Source organism: Tasmannia lanceolata, unplaced genomic scaffold (assembly GCF_043159265.1).
Source record: "Tasmannia lanceolata isolate RefF3 unplaced genomic scaffold, GAP_Taslan_0.1 ptg000019l, whole genome shotgun sequence".
In the NCBI taxonomy this organism is placed as follows: domain Eukaryota; kingdom Viridiplantae; phylum Streptophyta; class Magnoliopsida; order Canellales; family Winteraceae; genus Tasmannia; species Tasmannia lanceolata.
In genome coordinates this window covers 25,193,173-25,206,437 of record NW_027518696.1, presented here as the reverse complement: position 1 = coordinate 25,206,437, position 13,265 = coordinate 25,193,173, and positions in this window count along the sequence as shown.

Below are 13,265 nucleotides of genomic sequence, written 5' to 3'. Positions count from 1 at the left end.
ACAATTATCAGTAAAACAATTAAATTAATTCTATGTTCTGATGAATTAGTATTAGTAAACAAGTAGCGTAAGCCAAACCATAGTAGTGTTAATTTTATCAAGTGAATGTCACATGAATCAACAGAAACTCCTTATTCCATATTAATATCATATCTGTTCTTTTAATCATTAGGGAATTTCATTATAACATTAAACCTTCTTGATGTAAACCAACTTAATAAAGCAAACAAATTTTATTCATGTCCACATTTAAAGATATGTGTTCTGGAGATAAAAAAAAAAGAATAGAAACATGTCAACCTATAATTATATAAATATCCAAACATAAACAGAATCACAATTAAAATTTGAGTATTTTCTTGATGGGAAAATATGTCTTAAACTATTACAAGTAATTGGACTGATCGGTTTCTGAGGAACAACAAATCAGACCACACATTTGTAGGAAATAACTATAAAGATTCATTTATATTGTGGAAATCACAGGTTAAATAGAAAAGAAAATAATCTATAAGACACATCAGACCTATTACCTAACGCCTATTAATAGAAATGTCCATATTATGGACCAAAGTTACCTCAAAGACTAAATATCCTTGCTTAGATATTCATTATTAGAAAGCTTTAATATTCACAATCAAACTAAGATATGGTGAAGGCTGCCAAAATCAATGGGATGGTGGCTAATACAAGTTGAAAAATGGGTGTAAATATCAAAGACGTAAATGGCTGCCACAAATCAAAGAGTTAAAAGGGGCTTCCATTATCAAATAGGTATGAGGAGGCCACAAATATCAAAAGGGTGAGGGGGCTGGCATTATTAAGAGGGTAAGGCTGCCATTACTAAGAAATGTGTGGGGGCTTTCAATATCAAGGAGGTGTATGGCTGTTAAAATTCAAGTGAAAAGAGGGCTGCAAGTATCACTAAATGAAATGATCCTGAGAAACATCCTCTAGAAAATAAAGCAATGGACTGAAATTGTTTCCAAATGAACAGACCATATACGCATTGAGGTATAGTTAATCCTGTTACCATTTTTGAACATAACAGGAATATGTGCATGACTTATTATATGTAAAGATAAAAGAAAACATACAAATTATCCTTATACCATAGTCAACGAGTCTTATATCATCATTGGAACCCCACAATACAAAACATTCATGGCTTAAACTTTTGTTGACAAGAAAAATAAGGTTATAAATAAAAGCACTTAAAACAAATTTTACATCATTGACTAACAAATTCAGCACACTCATATGACCAAACAATATATATATATATATATATATATATATATATATATATATATATATATATATATATATATTAATTCAAACCATCATCATTAATAAAGAAATATATATATATATATATATATATATATATATATATATATATATATATATATATATATATTAATTCAAACCATCATCATTAATAAAGAAATATATATATATATATATATATATTAATTCAAACCATCATCATTAATAAAGAAATATAGTGGTCATGGATAAACAAAACAGTCATAACTTCAATATACACAAACGTATGTTCAATCTAAAAAAAAAAGCAATTTAAAGCCTATTACACTGTTTTATTATTGGTTGCAAATATCACTTTCCTTAGAGGCACCTGAAGCAAATTCTAGATAATAAAATCATAAACTTTATTTTTTAGCAATCTGTACTACCAAAAAGTTCTCATGGATTTTATAAAAGCATGGCATTACCCTTACCCTAATACCATTACAAAGTGAACCCCATGGCCCCAATAAATTCCTCCAATAACTAATGTTCTGTTCATTACAATTGCTAAAGAATATCAACGACATGACAGAGCATATAAGATAGAATACTAATATATAAGATTTTAAAGTTAACTAATAGCAAAAACTCAGAATTATTTCTTTCTGTAGACAATAACATGCAATTTGTACCTTCTTTTCCTAAACAATGAGATTGCATGTTCTGTGCATGGAGGCAAATCATTCTTATGGTTCTAATTTCCATCAACATTAGAATTAAGGCAAACAACTCAAATGAAATAAATATCAAATGGATATCTAACCAAAGCTAAAGAGCTAAAACCACAGTGGCTGAGATGAAAATAAAATAAAAAATGCTCAACATATATCATGCATATATTAGAACCACTGAAATTGACTTTATGCATCTTGTAGTGTTAATAGAATGGAGAAGAATATAAAGGATACAACTAATAATGATAATAATGCATATAATGAAAGCTGAACAGCAGCCTTTTCAAGACATAAATGTATGTATCCCTCTATAAAAGCTCATACACGACCTGAAATTATGTAATAACCAAAATCACCTTATGTCACAAACGCTTTTTTTCAAAATAAATATATGACTTATGGAATTTCTACCACTTCAATACCACACTATATGGATGGACAATATTAAAAGATGGGTATAAATCAAGGGCCTGATCCAAAACAAGGCTTGAAACAGGAAGGAGATCATAGCTTTTTCTAACATATGGCTGAACTAATATCATTTCTTGATTGAAAATAAAATTTAAAATGATAATAAATGATAATGATGGAGTTAACATACTTTATATCTTTACTCACAAAATTTAAATCAAGGAGACCTCACAATTCACACACTCACCTACATATTCTACCTGACCTTAAAATAGAGAATAAAAACTGGAATAGATTCCTGTTTGATTCACAAATCATGCCATACAATAATTCTCTTTCAACCAACTTTCCAAAACATAAGGCATGTGAACTATACTAACATGAACTTATTCACTCAATCAGATGTCACTGAAACTTTAAAAATATAGAGCTATTACACTCAATCATGTCAAGTCTAAGATGTCACTGAAACTTTAAAAATATAGAGCTATTACACTCAATCATGTCAAGTCTAAGAAAAATTTTATACAAAGGAAAAACACACAGTTGCTCAATCATAAGTGCAATTACATATATTCTTCATCAACAACAATCATTATCAAGAGATAAGTCAAAAACAAGATTTAGAATAAAGCTCATATACATTTTTAACAGAATAGCATAAGCAAAAGATCAGTTGTTGATGACAAAGATGAGAACAAAACTAAAGTCATTATTCAAAGGTGAATAAAAGAAAATAAGGTAAGAGAATAAATTACCTGGAAAAATGCTTAATCCTCGTTATCTTTCTTGTCGAAAAATGTCAAAAGCTAAATCAGATTTCTCTCTTCATGGACCTCTACATAGATCTGAAATCTTCTATTTCTGAGAAAATTATTGCTCCTCTGCTTATCAGCCGAAATAGATGAGAAACTTTTTCTTTTTTTTTAACTCTAAATCCGACACAAAACACGCAGATCCGAGCGCTGATTGCAAAGGAAATAAATCGAGGAATTTCTGATCTAAGATTTCTTTTAGAAATGCAGGAAATCTGAAATTTCTAAGCTGAATTCAAGATTTTGATGAAAAAATTAAGCTAGGTTTTTAGGCATGGAGATGAGAATGTGAGAGAATCTTCACAAGGCAACAAGGTGAGATCGAGATGGAAAAATACTCATCCAGGATTGAAAAGATAGCCGGAGTATTGTCGGAGGTATGCTGGAAAAGAAGAAGAATTATCAGAGAAGAAAAGAAATGAGGGTTAGGCTGTTCAGATCTATTTTCTCTCTCTATTCTCTCAATCTTTCTCTCTCTAAAAATGGAAAAAATCTTGATTTTTTTTTTAAACGAAGGCTTAAATGGATATTTAAAGGCAAAGAGGGGGTTGATAATGGCACAACAAGTGGATTAGGCACGCGGAAATTGATAAACACGCGCGCGCAATCCTTGTCTTATTCGGCCCAAGCTCGTCCTTCACAGGATAAATTCACCCCTCCTTCAGGATAAATTCACACCCATTTTCTGGTTTATACTACGATCCTCTCTCGGCTCGTTCGCTAGGCAAACGCGCTCAGATTTCGACGAATTTTGCAGGGACCTTGGTAAGACCCTAAGCTAGCCTAGGGTGAAATTTGGAGCTTTACAACTCTGATTTGGTGGGGTTTTGCTCAAACATAGAGGGTTTAGGGTACGGTCAAAATGGAGTGTCTACAAATAGATTGAATAATGTCCCTAAAATTTGTAGTTTTCTGGGTTTGGCGGGATACTATCGCCGTTTTGTTGAGGACTTTTCGCGTATAGCTACCCCTTTGACCCGTTTGACACGGAAGGGGACAATTTGTTTGGTTTGAAGATGATCTTCGCAACCGGGCATTGTGACACCCGACGGGGACGAGACACCAACCGGGCCAACACCTGCAATCGTGCATGTTCTCTGCAACCAACCATGATAATGACACTCTTTTCTTGAAGATTAAGATAAAAGAATTCTTACTAATTAGAATTGGAATAGGATTAGGAAACCCATAACTCAATTAACCACATGATTTGGGGTTTCTATTAAAACCCAAAATCGTGGGTTGTTTACCCACTTAACGCATTAACGGAGAGAGAGAGAGAGAGAGAGAGAGACAGAGAGAGAGAGAGAGAGAGAGAGAGTTAGCGAGAAAAAAGAAAAAGAAAAGAAACAGGGAGATCGAGAGAAAGAGAGTAGATTGAGAGAGTGGGAGATCAAGTAGAAGGAAAAAGAAAAGGGAGAGAAGGGGCTTTACCTTTCAATCTTCCACCCTAATCAAGTACCAAAATAACTTTGCTTTTCTTTTTGTTCTTTTGAAACCCTAACTTAAAATTCATAGCCCTTCTTATATTCTTGAACGATTTCATCTAAATCTACCCTAAAACCATGCCAAAACCTCCATCAGATTGTCATAAATCCCAAGGCCAGCAGTGCATAAAAACCCTTGATTTATTTCAATACAATTCCAAATTAAGCCCACCTATCTCCCTTGATCAGCACTTTAATTGTCCACACCCAAAACCATTCGATGGCTTTAAAACCCAAATTTGCAACCCAAAGACCAAACCTCAAGAACTCAGTCAACATACAAGAAAAAAAAAAGGAATAATTACATTTACACCCCCTCTAGTTTCTGACACATCCACTTCCACCCCTATAGTTTAAAACGTGACAAATACAGCCCTGTAGTTTCAATTTGTTTAAGGTTTGCCCCCTCAGCTGAAAGTTCGTCCATAGATTAAAGGGTTAGGATGATCCGATGGAGCTGATTTTTTGGGCACACCCTATCTATGTCAGAACCCATCAAATGAACGCTTTGGATCATCCAAATAATGTGGGCCCATACCCGAATCCAAACACTACCAAAAAATCATCCAAATAATGTGGGCCCACATTGTTTGGATGATCCAAAGCGTTCATTTGATGGGTCCTGTAGACACCCCATTTTGCTCTACCTTAATCGATAAAGAAATTAGGGTTTGTTTTCCGTCGGTTTTCCAATGTCTTTCTTTCCCGCATCCGTTTGTTACATTTCTAAATATTTTTGGTCATTTCCGTCGTGTTTCGCATTTTCCCGCTAAATGTTGAGAAGGATTATTCAGAAAAATCTAAACTAGGGAGAATTTGTACCCGTTTGTGTGGGACCCGTTGGTGTGGGACCTGCTAGTGTGGGACCTGCTAGTGTGGGACCCGTTTGTGTGGGACCCGCTGGTGTGGGACCTGCTAGTGTGGGACCTGCTAGTGTGGGACCCGTTTGTGTGGGACCCGCTGATGTGGGACCCGTTTGTGTGGGACCCGCTGATGTGGGACCCGCTTGTGTAGGGCCCGCTGATGTGGGACCCGCTTGTGCGGAACCCGCTGATGTGGGACTCACCATTAGCATGACTTAACTTTCTCTACCATTTCCACTAACTTCATTTTTCCCTTTAAAATAACACCATTATCTCCATTACCATTATATATTCCATTATCCCCACCACCATTCCCACCATTACCATTATATATTCCATTATTCCCACCACCATTCCCACCATTACCATTATATATTCCATTATCCCCACCACCATTCCCACCATTACCATTATATATTCCATTATTCCCACCACCATTCCCACCATTACCATTATATATTCCATTATTCCCACCACCATTCCCACAATTACCATTGTTTATTTCCATTATTCTCCACCACACCCACCATTCACATTATATATTCCATTATTCCCCACCACAATTCCCACCATTACCATTATATATTCCATTATTCTCCACCACACCCACCATTCTCATTGTTTATTTCCATTATTCTCCACCACACCCACCATTCTCATTGTTTATTTCCACCTCTCCACTAAGTTTTTCACTATATAAAGAGAGGTGATGAGAGGAGGAGAAAAAAAAAAAACAACACATTGTTTTTGGATAGTTTTCTCTTTCTCTCCCTCAATATCTCTCACTCTCTCACTCTCACACTATCATTATCTACTTTCTCTCCTTATTTGTTTCTCCCCATCTCTCTCCCTTGTTCCATATAAAAAAAAAATATAAAAGAAAATAAAACAAAGAAAAAGAGAAAGAAAGCGGAAGCGGATCAAGCGGCGGTGCGATTTTTGAATTTTTCGGCTCTCGGATTCGGCGAGGATTTCGATCACAGGTAGGTACTTAATTTTTAGATTTTTCTAGAATTATTTGGTATATTTGCATGATTTTTAGTATTTAATTGGATTTAGTTGAAAATTAAATATGTATGCTCAAAATCATGATCTCCATGAGTGTTTCGAAAATAAAATATATACTAAATGAATTCCAAAATTAATGAAATTTCGTGGGAAACTAATATGATACCAGTACATTCTACCATGAAAATTTGAGAATTTTGAGAATTTGTTTGGTATATTATTTTATGCTTTCTTTGAAATTTACCAGCTTTTGGAGGAATTGTTACTGACATCAGATCACAACTAAAATTCTTAAAATTTTGACAGTAGTCTTCAATCTCACATTTCTAGTTACTGTAAAAGTTTCAAGTGATTTGGATCTGTTTTCATATGGGATGTAGGGTTAATTCATAATCTGGTCTGAAAATTAAAAAATTTGAAACTGATAGTAAATGGTTTCCAAAATTCATGAAAATTTCTCAGTATGTTATTTTTACATATATCTTATTAATGTAGAAATTTCATTGAATTTAGATTCATATTTCTAGTGGTTTCTGTGTTATTTGTGCAATCTGGTCAATCAATTGTTAAATCGAAATTAAATATGAGCTTAATGTAAAAATCTGTAAAACTCTTTCCGTAAGCTACATTTCATCATATCTTGCTGCTGTAGAAATTTCAACTCATTTCGAATTCGTTTGCTACAATTTCACTTGTAAAATCACTCATATGTTTAAAATTGATAAAATTCATTGAAAATCCGAAATTAATTGAAAATCATCTGAATATTTCTAAAGAACCTTAAATCTCTGTCACACATTAACTCCTTAATCCATTGAAACAGAAATCTTAGGATCATTAGAATTCCCTGGAAAAATGGTCAGTGCATCCATAATCGTATCCCAATTGCAACCGATCTTTGACAATTTGAATACTTAAGCTATAGCATGTTGTTGGCTCCGAGGTTACTGTCCACGGAAATCCTGAGATATGCCAGGCAATAAGATGTTATAACCTAAGTATTAAATTGCGCAAGGAAAGAACGCACGATTCCCTTCCTTGGATGCTATTCTGGGCCGAAATTGGTGAACCCTAGAACCATTGGTAATCCTCAAGTGTCCATAAATCGAAAATCCATGAAATCTGAAATTAATTAACTTCAAGAATTTGAATTGATTTGTCTCGAGTCTTCCGGAACCATTGGATTATGGTTTCCAATCTAAGAACCATTAGAGCCCAATTTAGGAACACTAGTGTTGTGTCGTGTCCTAAGTTTTAGGGAGTCCTAGAGTTAGGAGTCCAGCCTCATCACGGACGCTTGCTATGTATAGCAACCGTACCATAGGTCTAGTTACACTAGTCACCTCATCTTTCCCTAAGACATGCCTAGTAGACTAGGATGTAGGCTAACCTGCATTAGTCTAAGGGACAACTTGCATTTAGATAAGAATCATATAGCATCTTCGATGAAATCCTAAGATAATAAAATCCTCAACTTGAATTAAACAACTTCTCTTAAAACTGTTGAAACAGTCAATCCCGTCTAGGTCGGTGTCTTAGTTGAGTTAGGCATATGTAGCTTAGCTTAGGTGCACCGAACTACGTCGACTCTGATCCCAGTGAGGCTTGGGTACGTAGGCAGCTTGGATGTCTGATGGCATACCACCCGCGAGTCGGCACCACAACAAATTGTGGTGTTTTGTATATTAATTTTCTTGTAAATACTTAATCAAATCAGTTAGGGTTTTCCATGAAATTAGAATTCTAGGAGAACTTTCACTTAGAATGAATCCAGACAAATTAATAAATCAAGATACACATCTAGGATTCACATTGAAATTAGATTCTAGGATGCATGTCACTTAGTTCGCACATTAACATAGAGTTGAATGAGCCATTTAAAATAAATTTAAAAGAGTTAACTTTTGGAATCGAAGACCGATTATCGGGCAGGAATGGTGCATGTGGCGGATAACTCCCCATACCTTCCATTCTCGTAACCAGGTAGCGAGTCTAGATTTCTGGTTAATTACGGGTCCTAGATCCCACATCTAGGTGGCGACTCTGTCAGTCTCTTTCGTGTGGAATTCGGATTGCCTTAGTGATCCCAAGTCCACAGGAAAGACGAATTCAAATCAACAAATAAAATGCACACGCCAATCGCGTGGGAACGAGAGACCAAGAGAGAGAGCGCGGCGGCTCGCGCCCCACCCCTCTCGCGGGATCATGTCCCACAGTCTGGCGACTCTGCTGGGGACCACCTAACTTCATTAAAATTTCAAAAGATAATTCATTTGAATTTAATTTAACTGGCTCATAAAAACTCTATACTTGTTAGATTAGTTTGTCTCGTTTTATTTTCTCATCACATTTTACTCGAACTTAATTTAACAAAACCTGAAGGCATCATAGATTGCGCGAACTTATTGCACACACTTACATCACTTGCATCTAAACCCTTGCATTTCACATGCACACACGTCCTATTTTAGGAACCCGGAGTGTTATCTAGCATGGTTGACTGGGATTTCATCACCTGGTGCCTCTGTGCTAGAGAAGCATTCCACCCTTAGCCTAGTACCTTTATGGTGCGTAAACGGATCTCTTGTTCACGTACTGATACGCCGGACACTGGTACAGTATATCGAACATGGATTCGCGCTAAGGGGACTCTTGGCCTTACCCCTAGATTAACCCACACATGCATGCAGTATACGAACACATGTGCACCACATGTATGAGCCTAGTTTAGGATATCTTACCCATTTGTGTCTAGATTAGGCCGTAGTCCATCTTCCAATGGCTACGATCGGTCCTAGGTACACAAACAAAGTCATGAGTCGAGATCCTCTCTCCACTCCGCTAGATTAGGATTAGGGTTGATGCCTTCAGGTAACACTGTTAAAATGTGCGAAGACTAAAAACTTTTCCTTTGGGGTTAGGATATAAATCCCATCATTTCCAAAGATCTCATAGGATTAGTTATTCTTGATCTACCCGTTGAAAGTAATCCTATGCAATCTCACATTTTGATCATGTGTCTATCATTCGTCTCTTGTGGGATTCGATTGTGTCTTCATTGGCGGAAATTGTGTCTCAATCATTTGATCGTGCAATCTTGATGATCCAATCTTGCCTGTACCCTTGATCTCTTCCTCCTCTAGGGGCTACCTTTTTCAAGAATATTTCTGCTAAATCCTTCAGAGTTTACTCTCATAATCCTTGAACTAAGGGCATTCCCCTCATCATTTGGATTCATTCTATTGTCCCAATTACTTGCTTAAATGTGTAATATTTTTCAGTCATTGAGAAGAAACACTCCATGAATGTCAAGCTCATATACCTCGTGTTCATTATTTCCATGACAGGGCACTAAACACCATAGCTAACCCTACTATTCCTTGGGTTCGGATCTCTTCTCGATTGCAGAGGAAATCTGTCTCCCCGCCACCTTCTCTGAGGACCCCAGCATCTCCTTCTTTCCCATCCTCATCCTCCCCAATGGCAGAAAACCAGAACAGTAGTCTTCCACCCGCTGCTATTACCGATACTCTCACCTTGATTCTCCGGCAGCTTCAAGAACTCAAAGAAGAGAACCAAGTTATCAAGGCCCAGCTTTCTGAAAAGTTGGGGCCATCGTTGTCCAAAGATAAAGGGTCCATGCACCATACAGTTACTTCAGCCGCACCTGCCCAGCCAGTGTTCATTCCTATCCCTGACAAAACTGAAGAAGATTTTGAAAAAGAGCAGTACAGCGAAGATCGCAGCAGGCCTTCTCAGTCCATGGTTGATAAAGTAGTTATGGAGAAATTAGAAAGTCTTACCAGGAAGGTTCAGGACATTCAGTTTCAGGACCAGGGTGGTTTCAATCCAAGTGACCTCACACTGTTCCCAGAAATCCGTCTCCCAGCCAATTTTCAAATGCCGGACTTTGATAAATATGATGGTGTGGGTTGTCCAATCACACATTTGCAAATGTTCACCATCATGTGTCAGCCTCAAGGCTTATCTTCTGAGCAAATGGCTCAATTGTTCCCGGTTTCCCTAACCAAGGTTGCCAGGAGGTGGTTCATGGTCTTGGACAAGACTCGTTACAGGACATGGAAGGATATCGGCGAGCAGTTCATCAGGCAATTCAAATAGGATGACGGGACAGAAATCACCAGAAAGGATTTAGAGAGAACAAAACAAGACTCGAGAGAATCCTTTCTGATTTTTGTGAAAAGATGGAGGAGAATAGCAGCTCAGATGATGGAGCGCCCTTCTGAGGAAGAGCAGGTCCAAATAATCATGAAAAATATTTCCCCCCAGCTCCAGTATCACATGTCGTTGCAGTATTATCCGGACTTCAAACACTTTATCGTGGCAGGCACCCAAATAGAGGAGGCTATGGCTCAAGGTGTGTTCAACCGAAGTAACCCGAATACCAAAGAATTCAGGAAGCCTCCATCAGCTGAAATTAATAACCTTTCCCGCTCCAAGCCTCAGCCTTCAAAACCTCAGAACCCCATGGTGATGGATTATACCCAACCTGCTGTCGCACCTCGGTCACAGGCCCAGACAGAATTTACCCCTCTCCCTCTTCCACCATCTGTGATACTCAAGGAGTGTCTAGCCTCAGGTCGCATAATCCTGCCCGACATTAGGGCTCTTCCTAATCCTTTACCAGCAAATTGGCGAACAGATCAACACTGCGAATACCATAGAAATTCTGGCCATCTCACTGATAATTGCATTGCCCTAAAATTCAGAATCCAGAGGTTGCTCGACAATAAAAGCCTTGTGTTTGAGCCAAGTCCCGTTGCTACCAATAACCCATTATCAAATCATGCAGTACTGCCGCCAGCCGTTCGCAATGCTTAAATAACTGAAGGCTCAAAGGGGCACAGGTCCGGTTGCAATGAAAAGAATCAAAAGTTGAAAGTACCATTTATGAGCCAGCTTTCGCCGAGCCTCCAAAGCTAGACAGTTGCAGCAGTTAAAGTTTTAGTCATTTACTATTTTATGTTGAGTCAGTCACCATGGTCAGTACAATTGTTGAGTCCGGTTTTACAGTTCAAGGTTAATGCCTAGTCCAGGCAAGTTATCGTTTGCTTTTCTCTTTATTCAGAGTTGTGAATCCTGAGCATGTTCAGGATAGGTCGTCAGATGTAATAGCCTTTCCTTTAAATAAAATTTCAAGTTTCAATAGTTCACTTGTGTCTGTTTCTTAAGTATGCTTCTGATCTTAAAGTAAGACTCCCTCCTCAAATGAGGACAAAATTGGCAAAACTCCACTTGAGTCACAACAATTACTTGAACAAGAGGAGGAGCGCCAATCTCAGCCTTTCAAAGATGAAATTAAAGTGGTAAACACTGGCACTGAAACCTTGATCCAGTAAATGCCGATTGAAAATACATTACCCTCTGAAAAGTGTGAAGAATTGGTAAACCCATTTTGAGGATAAAAAGATGGTCCGGTAAGTGTTACCATTAATGCCAAGAGAAAGACCCAGATAGAAGGTTCAAGAAAGAATGAAGTGAATATCATATGCTATGCAAGGGGCATGGAGTGGAAACAACTTTCATATTTCCAATCAATGACCTTGGTTCTCAAATTCATAACATGAAGCCATCAAATTCGAGATAAGAAGTTCAAGAGCAAGCATTGAAAAGTGATCATCAGATATCAAGAGTTACAAATCCATAGATGGAGGATGTCGAAGAACAAGTTTCGCTCTATGAAAGTCGAAGGCACGTATTAGAATCTTGAAAGAAGAAGATTTATTATCTCTTACCTGGAAATGCCGTCAAACTCCGTAAAAAAAAAGAAAAAGAAAATAAAAAAATAAATAATCAGTACCAGAGGGACTCTAGTAAACTAGATCGACTCCCAATCTGAACATCGGAAGGCCTCCTTTGGCCGAATAAATCCCAAAATCAGAACCCAACGTCAAAAGAATACTGGTTTGCAAACCCTTCGAGCCTGAATAAAATTTTCTTGAAAACCCATCAAACCAGGGGCATTTCCCCGAACTACGCGAGACCTGATCCCTATACTGGGGTACGTAGGCAACTCGGTTGAACCGAGTTCGGTCGATTCAAAAAGGAAAAGAAATTCAATCCTTTCAAAAAAAAAAGAGAGGGACAAGTTCCAAAAGAAGAGAAGTTAATTGTTCCAGAAAGAAAAGAAAAAAGGAAAAAAAAATCAAACAATTTATCTTCAAACTAGGGGCATTCGCCCTGAACTATACACGACCTGATTCCTACCTTGGGATATGTAGGCAACCTATTCACAGGTTCGGTCGAAATCTTTGTTGAACCTTAAGCCATTCTTTCAAGAGCCCTATCCTACCTATAAAGTCCTTCCGGTGTTCAGAACTAATGATCTAGGTCCCGAAACAAAAAAAAAAAAATGATGATGAATAAAAAAAAAATGGAGTTTGAAGATCTGCTAGACTGAAAACCTGAAAGGGCGGTTTAGGCAAAATTTAAGATCATTCCCCTGTTAAGTTGAAAACCCGAAAGGGCGGCTTAGGCAAAAGCTAAGGGGATAGCCTGCTGAATCGAAAACCTAGAAAGACGGTTCAGGCAAAAGTTAAGGCTACCACGGTCCGCCAAGTTAAAAACCCTGAAGAGGTGACTTGGTCATGGTAAGAGAATCATTGTAAGAAGGCTACAGCCGGTATCAGGACTGAAGATCAACTGAAGTTCAAGCAAATTCAAGTGACATCCTCA